This window comes from Anser cygnoides, chromosome 4, assembly GCF_040182565.1.
Source record: "Anser cygnoides isolate HZ-2024a breed goose chromosome 4, Taihu_goose_T2T_genome, whole genome shotgun sequence".
NCBI lineage: Eukaryota > Metazoa > Chordata > Aves > Anseriformes > Anatidae > Anser > Anser cygnoides.
Genome location: NC_089876.1, coordinates 34,008,937 through 34,018,962, shown reverse-complemented (window position 1 = coordinate 34,018,962; position 10,026 = coordinate 34,008,937).

The following is a 10,026-nucleotide window of genomic DNA, read 5'->3' as shown; positions in this document are numbered from 1 at the left end:
AACTAGGCAAATTCTTCAGCAGAAAGGCAAACTCTATGAATAATGCAATTGCCAGTGGGATGTTGCAGTACTCACAAATAGAAGCAAACTTGCAGCATACCTGTTGATTCAGATGGTGGACTTAATCAGAGTAATCAGAAGATACAGATGTATAGGATTGGAAGTAGATGGGACAATAATATTGTAGCGTGCCTGAGATGCTGTATCTGCTGTCTCACACAGTTCCTCACAGAAACTGCTTTGTCTCTGTTTTTGAAGGTTTTGCATGCTCAGCTCCCGCTGGGAAGTTTCTGGGAACCTTACTTTGAGAAGTGTTGTAAGAAGTGGAGGATGGCCATAGCGCATCGGCTTGAAAGCCCATCCAGATTATTAGCTGTACCTGCGAGCAGCCTAGGACAGCATGTTGAAGTGGGGCAGGTATACCCTGATAGTTCCTCAGCTGAGTTTTCCACTCCAGCAATAAACATTTCAGTAGTAACTTTAGTAGTAACTTTAAGCACTGTCAAGCTTTTATCTCCATAATTGCTCTGGAACCACTGTAAATATGTTACGTGAAGAAAGGTCTGCCTTTGCTTATTGAACCTGCTAACTGCTAATTTTACTGTGTGTGCTGTTTTTCCTCTCGTTTAGTGTTTCCTTCATTTTTATTTAAGGAATAAACATGCCCACTTTACCTCCTTCTCTCACTAAGCATTTCCCTTTTATTCTCTTTATTTTTTAATCATGCCTTTCCCAGCCAAAGAGATTCAGGCATGAGAGAACTGTTCACTACTGTTTGTCATCCTTCTCTGTGCCTTTCCCAGTTTGGCTTGGTTGTTTTTACCTGAGAGGAATCGGAATTGTGTGCTGCGGTCATTATATTGGCATAGCATAGGCTGATGCAGTGGCAAGGTTTTGTAAAACTGATGATTTCTCCTGAAACAAAACAACTGGCCTAATGCCTGAGTCCCCCGCCTTGCTTTGATTACAGAATAACCCTTAGCAAATCCTACCTCTGTGTGCCTCATCTTCCCCCTCAGTAACATTTTCCAGATCTGCTGTTTCAAGTGTTTGAATGTCAGTCGATGACTGGGTCTGTGGGCCGTGCCGCATTGCGTTCTGGAGGTATCACGGTATGCATGGGGGATCACTACCTGCTGCTACTATTCTGTCCTTCCTGATGTGTGGAGGGGTTCCTTTATAAAACCATCCCGAACATAGGCTATCTGCAGTCATCGTTCACTGATGTGGCCTTTGGGTCTGCAGATTGTTATTTGTTCTGGTTATGGGGGAAATGAGAAAACTCAAACCTTAGGAAAACTTTATAGGGATTTAATCAGGTTATATGTGTCCCTCCCTGCCTCCCCAATACCTTCAGAACAGGGCGGAAGATTTCAGGGGAGCTCTGTGACATTAATCTCCTGGCATCAACCTACAGGATCTGATCAGTCACCTTCAAACAAATTCGGCCTGTGTTTCCAGCCATCTGGTTGGAAAACAGCTCTGCCTGGGAAGCTGTGGAGCTGCATTCAAGCTAAATAGCAAGAGGTCATGTTAGCTTACACGTGGTGCTGCATTAATACAACCATGTGTCTTTTGAGTAGTACTTGGCTGTTCAAATTCGGTTTGAAAAGGATGGCGATCTTTAGGCTCTATAAAAACAGCGTTAGGCTTCCAGCCTCTGGGCTGGATGTGACTTGGGATCTGAATTTGCCATCCCCCAGCTGGACGCCCGTGTGAGTTGTGCAAGTGCCCTACTACCCCCGAGCCCTTGTGCTGCCGTCCTCTGGCCTGAGGCTCCTGGCTGCACCTCAGCTTGGCAAAACACTCGGCTGCATCCTCGCGGCCACGGCTCCTCCACCACTGTGCTCCCAGGGGCCGGCTCGCCCCAGGCTGGCAGTGACGGAAGGAACCGCTGCCAGCACTTCTGTCCATGCTCCAGGTCACTGCTGGGTAAACAGCCTGATCTGAGAGTCATGAAGCTGTGTCATGGGCCTTAAGTAGCCCCCAGAAGGTATTTGGACATTCTTTTCAGCCACAAGAAAGAATGTAGTTCCCCACCTATGATCCAGTGTATTTATCTTGATTAAAATGGATTGATGAGTGGTTAAACAGGCTCTCGCTTCTGTGGTATGCTCATAAATACTGATTAGAGATTTAATTTGCTTGAGGGTGTGCATGAAAATGCAGAAACATTTAGAGAACAAAAAAAAAATTAACATAATGAGTTTTCCTGGGGTCCAGTGCATGCACTTCCAATGCATGCAGAGCTGTCTGTCTGTTTGTCTTCCCCTCCTCTCTGTCCTGGGGAATGTGCCCTGGTTAGGCATCGGGATGGGCTGCCCAGGGAAGTGGTGGAGTTACCATCCCTGGAGGTATTTAAGAGATGTGTGCGTGCGGTGCTCAGTGGTTTAGTAGTGGACTTGTCCGTGTTGGGTTGATAGTCGGACTCGGTGGTCTTAAGGGTCTTTTCCAACCTAAGTGATTCTGTGATTCTAAACAGGATCAAATACCAACTTCTCTGAGGCTGTGTAACAAATACAGCTTTTCTAGAAAACTCTTTGCGTTGGCAGGGAGAAAGGGATGAGGTGCTTAATAGTTAAGTGATTTAACTTCTGAGGATTTGGGAAACCTCTGACTTGTGTTCAGACATAAGACTTTCCGATTTACGGGAATTTATTGGCAAAATGTCTTTGTCTATTTCATCTAAATACTTCATTTATGAAATAAAGCACTGGAACAGTACATGGAGCCACGGTCAAACCACCCTTTGTAAAATCACAAAGCATTTTTTTTATGAACTTGCTTTTTCCTATTTTCTTGGCCTTTTTTTTATTATTATTATTATTTAATCCTTGAATTACACTGAGGAACTTTTTTTTTTGTCTCAAGGCTCTTGAGGCCAAATTTTCCAAGTGTTGTAAAAATGCATGTTGTAGCAGCATACAAAGATTGAGGTCTCTTCAGGCTCTCAGAAGAGTTGGAAGTGATGGCAACTGAGTACTTACATACTTCTGGAAATATCACTATTCCTTTGGAGTGGAATTTATGTGCCTATAAAAGCTTCCTGTACCATAACTCCATCTAAGTGCATAAAATAGTCTAAAAATCTGGTCTTTGGTGATTGCATGTGTCTGACAGCTTTTTGTTTTTTCAGCCTTAGGCTGAAGTTCTGTAACTGACAGTGAAAATCCTACATCGCTTTTCCTACTTGGTTATGGCATGTAGTTATTTAACCATTTAATACTATTTTTAATTCTGTTGGAACTGGATCCACCTTTAATCTATTGCAAAAGCAAAGTATAACAAAGTGCTGAGGTGGCGCTTGAAGACGGGAAATATTCTCATCAACCTGGACTGTGAGAGTGCGACTCCACCTCTCCCTCTGCCAATCCTTTCCTCTCAGTATCATTTTTCGCCACTGCCTTGCCAGCTTAGTGACTACCTCATTAGTTTGACATGACTCTGTGTGAGAAATTGTACCTATTCCTCTTCCATAACTGCTCTTTGAAGGACATGGTAAGACTGTCATGTCTGGATATCCTTTCTTTTTCTGCCCCCCTTATTCATAACCCTAAGGATGTTAACAAAACCTTGTTTGGAGATTAACCTGTATTCTACAGATTAATGCGTATGCTTGCAGAAAGCACTCAGACACATCTTGGTTCCTATTAATATGTGCTGACATGGGTGTGACGTGCAATTCATGGAGATACATTAACTGAAAGTAAATTAGCCAACCTGTCACAGAAGTGATCATCATCTTATAGCCAAGTCCCAAAAACACCCCAAAGCCTTAAAATACAACAACTGCTTCTGAATACTCTCGGTCCTGGCATCTTCAATATGCATTCAGCTAAATAGCCTAAAACAATTTATTTACAAGGATTATATCCTTGAACATGTCTGTGCTTTTGCAAATATATCTCCTTCTGAAATATTTTTGGAGGAGGTGAACAGCAGTTGGGAACATGCATAAAAGCAGCAGATGTGTGATAGAATGAGCCTCATACTGCTTAGCACATTGTGCTATTCTTCTATCTGGAGTTACGCAAAATATTAAAAAAGAAGAATGATTTAATATCCTAATTGAAAGAAAGAAATGACTCATTCATAGCAAGCTGACCTAATTTACAGTAATATGGGGGATATGAAATTAATCACACCTAACAAACTTATTGTGCAGTAGCATCTTAGCAGGGTCAGCAGTCACAGTGGTATTACAGAATGCTTAAAAGATACACAGGTTATAGCCAGAGAGCCCTATCATCATTCACATGAACCCCACGTTGCCTGTCCTGACCAGATTAAGGGGCCTGTGATTTATCCCTATTTGAATATGCCTGAATTGTTAAAACTAGTGCTGTGTGGCACACAGGGGATTTCATAAACAGATTTTTTTTCTCCATTCTGAAATATTGTCATCACTTTTAAGTTAGGAAACTGCTGCTAATCAGACCCAACATCTAACAAAACACATTATGCTGTAATAAAACCTTCTGGAGTTTAGAGGGACTGATCCAGCTGCTATTGAAATCATGGCAAAGCAGTGAATACCCAGATCAAAAAGGGTAGGGTTAGCCATTTCCTGAGATCTTTGGAAGTGGTGATGTACACTGATTTTACTGAGAATATTGCTCGTTAAGTCATCAGATGGTTTTTGAACATCTAGTCCACGGCTTCCATAGAAGTGTGGTTTTTTTTAATTACCTTCTCAAAGAAAGTGCAGATTGAACACAAGTATTTGAACTCGAAGCAGGGTAGCTGACACCTCTTTTCATTGCAGTTGGAGTTAATTTGGAATGGCCTGCATCCTCCACAGAGTATTCCTACGGGCTTAATAGCCTTTCATTAGTTGTGAGGTTTAATTAATGTTGGATAAATCACACGCTGACTTGTTTTCCACTGTGAGGTGACTTAAAGCTTTCACCCCCCAAAACGTCACCAGTTGAGACACAACTGAGCTCGTACAAGCTGAATGCTGTCTGATGCCAGGGCTGGTGATAATGAGGAGAACTGTCTAGAGAACAAGGAAAGGTGATGATGAAATGAACACCAGCATTTTGATGCTCCACTCAGCTGACAGCATTGGCTTTGGTGTTAAGACCAAGGTCACCTGCTGTAAGGTTGCCACACCATGATTGATATTGATGCTTCTGTTAACACTGAATCTTTTCAGCACAGCGATTAGCTATGTATGCTCAACGAGTCAGTAGCCCACGCTAATTTGTCTATCAACAGGGTTTTAGAGGCTTGTTTAGGCTTGTTAATTTGGGACTCGGTTTGCTTTTTAAGCCAGTCAGTGGATCATGAGCCACATATGCTACTTGTAATTCCTCACAAAGAGCTCAGGCACCCTTGGGCATCCTTGCATCGCATTGGCAGCTGCTCCAAAAGAAGAGCAGTGTACGTGCCTGACCAGCTGGGCACGGCGGTGAGGCTGCTGGGGCTCTGTCTGCAGGCACAGTTTAGAGTTGTCACCAATTTGGTCTCCTTCGTGTTTATTATCACAGAGTGTTTATCACCTTTTTCTCTTATAGCTTTTAGTAATTATCAAGTGACACCTGATCCAAGTGCAAAGCAGGAGAAATTTGATCTAGTTTTCAGTAAACTTTACAAAAGATGATTGATGAATCGGTAAGTTTTCACGTGGAAAAAATGTAGGCTCAAATGATCTTGATTACAGATGTGCAAAGAGCTCATTTCACTTTTTAAAGTATGTTTTCTAATGGTTTATTTTTCAGACAATCTAGGATAGCTTATATAACTGAATACATGACAAGACATAAAACTGCAGCATTACATTCTTTAGGAAAGAACTTTTTCTGAGGTGTATTTGATACTTGAAAATGGGTGACTGAAGTTTTGTCAGAGAGGTCAAACAGTTCAAATCCCTACTTGACAACATCAAATTGATTATTATAAATAGAAGCATTTAAAACGGTTGAGAGCAGTATGATCCTCATATCAAAACATTTAAATAATATTCAATGCACACAATCATGACTCGCTTAAATTTGACCAGGCAGCTTAAATTGACCAAGCAGCTATCTGAAAGTTTTTTATTATCTAAATCCCTTCCCTGTAATTGTAAACGATGTTTACATGAAGGTTTGAACTGATTTTGGGATACACATTGTCTAGAAATCATTGGAAGAAGTGAAAAGGATATGAGCGTTATAAGGAGTGAGGATGTCTGCATCATGGTGCTGTCCCCATCATTTCCTGGTGTTCATTACTATCAGTCAAAGGATAACAGAACTAGATTTGTGACTGGCCTTGGTGAAAGTGGTTTGCTGAGGAATTTGTGACTGTTTCTAATGAATGGCACTGGGACATGGTCTAGTCTTGATATTGGATCAGAAGACAAGGAAATTTAATGTAACATGGGGGGAAACTGTGGCAGTTGATAACTGGCTGTGAAAAGTAGTTGATTTTCTGTGTATGTGTATAGAAGAGAATACTGATTGGGATTACCATCGGAAAGAGAACAGTTTAGGGAAGTGAGGATGGATAAACTGCTGCTCAGCACAAGCATGTGGAAGAAACGGGGGAAATGTATGTATAGGAAAGGAGGAAAAGAAATGATATAAATGAAAATGGAAAGTGATATGACTACTTAAAAAACTAATCAAGGGGTTGGCATTTTTGCATATACATATATATGAATGATGCTTGCAGGTGTGTACATAATTGCTACTTTTTTTTTACTTGAAGAGTGTGTATAATCTAAGAAAACTGTTTAAATATTAACTTTTTTTTTAAGTTGTGGAGCTGTTGATTTCATTTGTCTGTTTTGGCTTCATTTGTACAACAAGGGAGGATAGAGGAGGAAAGGAAGGAGAGTAGAATAAAACCATTCAATTTCAATTTTTTTTCTTTGAGCATTCCTCTTGCTGCAGCTTATTTTTGATTCCCCGAGTTCCTCATTTAATATTTCTGGATGACAAATAGCAGGACAAGATAAAATACCTGAAAGACTGTCGGAAAAGTCTTCATTTGTGGTAGGGAGAAAACCTGGGAAGGAACCCAAGGGAAGTTTGTCAGAGAATGTAGTGAAAAGTAAACGAAGGTAAGTATCATGCACATTGGGACCTATTAGAAATGTGCTTTTTTGAGGGGAGAGACTTCCACCAACTTCTGAAGGTGATTTTAAAAGGCTCAATGAAACAATTTCTGTGCCACCTGAACTATTTGAGGGGCTGGGAGGCAGTGCAGAGGATAGAAACTATAAAGCAAGTAATGTCAGAACAGTTTTAGCAATGAAGTCTTTTTTTGGGTGAGCAAGAAACTGTATTGGGGATGGCTGCTATTTTTTCCAGACATCGGGCTATCTATGACTCCTCAAATACAAGATTAGTGAGGTCAGGCTTCCCTTGCTTAAACAAAGACACTGCTCTCCTACACATATTTGTTCTTGTTTCATCTTTGTATGAAATATGATAAGCAAGCAATATGGCACTGTAAAGTTTGTCTCTATCATGCGTCCATGTACGGCCTGTACATGAGTATCAGTGAGAGATGGGTCTGGGATATAAAACCAAGCAAGGATCACTAAATCTAGGGGTGTGCATGGACCTGACCTCAGAGACAAAAGACTTCACAAGAATAAAGACTTATCAGCCAGCAGTGTTTACCGACAGGGTCACACAGCATGCAACAAAACATGTTGGAGTTGGCCCCCAACCTAGGCTAATGTAATTCCTTTTCCATTCAAGTAGTCCAACATACTTTGTAACTATATGCAACTCTACTATAGATTCTAATGATTTTCTTAATAATTATTACCTATTATTTTAATAGGTGCTTTATTTTTGGTGTAATCTCAAATTATGTAATGATAACAGTAACCTGTTCCCTTCCTTTGAAGAATGGTCCAAAAAACCGTGGTGCTAACATGGATTAGAGGTGAATACATTCCCAACATATTTACCAAAGGAACCAAAGCTAATAATGTTGATTAGCCATTGGTCGAAGTGACTGCTAAATAGCTGGTAATATGGATCTGAAAGGAAGTATCTCTTCCAAAGTCTTTGGAAATTTCAGGGGAGTGAAAGAAGAGAAGGAAATTTTTTCTGGTGATAATATCATCATCAACTTCACTCGCTCTTAATAAGAAAGGTGCATGAAAATTTGGAAGAAAAAAAGGTGCTTTAAAATGTTCTATTTTAGGGTTACACAGTAAGCATTTGCTTTCTCAATGTGCAAAATGACTGCTGATCACAGTTTTTACAAACTTCACCTGTGCAAATTGATTTTTGTTTTCCCTTCACAGCAGCCGTACACTGAACTTAATGCTTGCTATTAAAAGGGGAAAAGCTGGAGTGAAATTAGAACTTCTCCTGGTTTCAGAAGAGAAAAGGTTGTCACCTGTGCATGAGCTGACTGGTGTCATCCTGATGAATCATCTAATCAAAAAAAAATTAGCATATGGTGGCATGAAGAAATAAGTGTTTATGACAGAGTGCAGTCTGGTACAATTCACATTTCAGTTTTTCCTGTTTATCAATCTGTAAGTTTGTGGCAAAAGAATATATAATTTACTTGAAATCGAGTTCAAATTACTGGCAAACCCAGGACTTGATCTTAGTTCAAGTATCAAGGTTGTTGCACCAGAATACTAGATACAGAATTAAAATATTTTCAGCCATTTAATTAGTAAAGGGCTTAAATATTTCAGTTAAGCATAATAAAAACACACTTTCTCTACAGCTAATTATTTGCTAGAATATTTTTGTGCATGTTTTCAAAACCTGATTTATATTTGTAAACACATCAGTTTCATGAATAATAATCAGGGGAACAGAAAAGTGTCTAGTAAATTATGATCTGTAAAGGTGTATACGTGCTACTAATAGCCTTTATTTTACAGCATTGTACTACCTCTTGCAGTACTTAAGACGTAAATTTGTTAAGTAGTACAAAGATCATGTAATAGCAATATCAATGTGCCATTGAAGTAAATAGCAAAACTCCATAGTCTTCGATGGAAACAGAAGTAGGTTTGGAAGTAGAAGATAAAAGATAAGGAGAATATTTATTAAAAACTGAAAAAAAGTCATGCAGGAAAAAGTAAATATATATTATGTATGTAAGTATTTGACAAGCGAGGTAGCAGTTTAGTTGCTGAATTCTAGAAAGCGGAAAACCAGCTGAGGAAAAAGAAACTAGTTTTCTTCAAAAGCCTCTTTTATTCCTTGTCTTTTAAGAACCAAGGTAGTACTGCCTTCTTACACATGCACACCCTCTCTTTTCAGTTCTAGAGAAAAGACATGACATGACGGCTCATCTCACTGAAGAGCCGAATGGCAGTGGGGAGAGTCAGAGCAGTCCCGCGCTGCTTTGCCATCGTGACCTGCAGGAAGGGAAGCAGCAGGAGTCAGCCGCCAGGGTGCTGAGCCGTGGGGTGCAGGGTGAGGCAGAACACCGCCTGCCCCAAGCTGTAAGCTGTCCTTCTCCCTGCTTACCAACCAGCTGTAGTCCTGGGAAGCTGAGAAGTCATTTCAGTAATTTCAGCAGTTTTTAGATGAGGTTCCCTTTCGTAACCCAACCCTATTTCCTCCAAATATCATTTAATTCGGGTCAGGGAGCTGGGCAATACTGTTACTAGTGATTTGCCATATCACTATTTTGATGTCCATGCTGCTGTTGCTTCAGTCAGGAGGATCATCAACGCTCAGAGAGAACAAAACTTCCTGTAAATCCTACAGTCATCTTCTCCATGTGAGTAAATACTCGAGACAAATTATATCTGTAAAATTACCTGCATTGTGCTTTTTTTTTTTGCACTAAAAAGCCAGCTAAATCTGCAGCAGATGTAATAGCACACTTCTTTAGCCTACAGCTTCAAGATTTGTTTATATTATGCAGACCATTCAGATGTATTTCATTTTTAATGCAACCGTTTTACTATTTGTAATCAGCAATCACAGTAATAAAAAAGGATAGATGTGCAACAAATGTCCCTGTAAGCCATAAAACCTGATAATTTGCAGTATTTAGGTGAGAGCTTATTCTCCTTTGTAAAGTTCCCGATACCCTTGGATG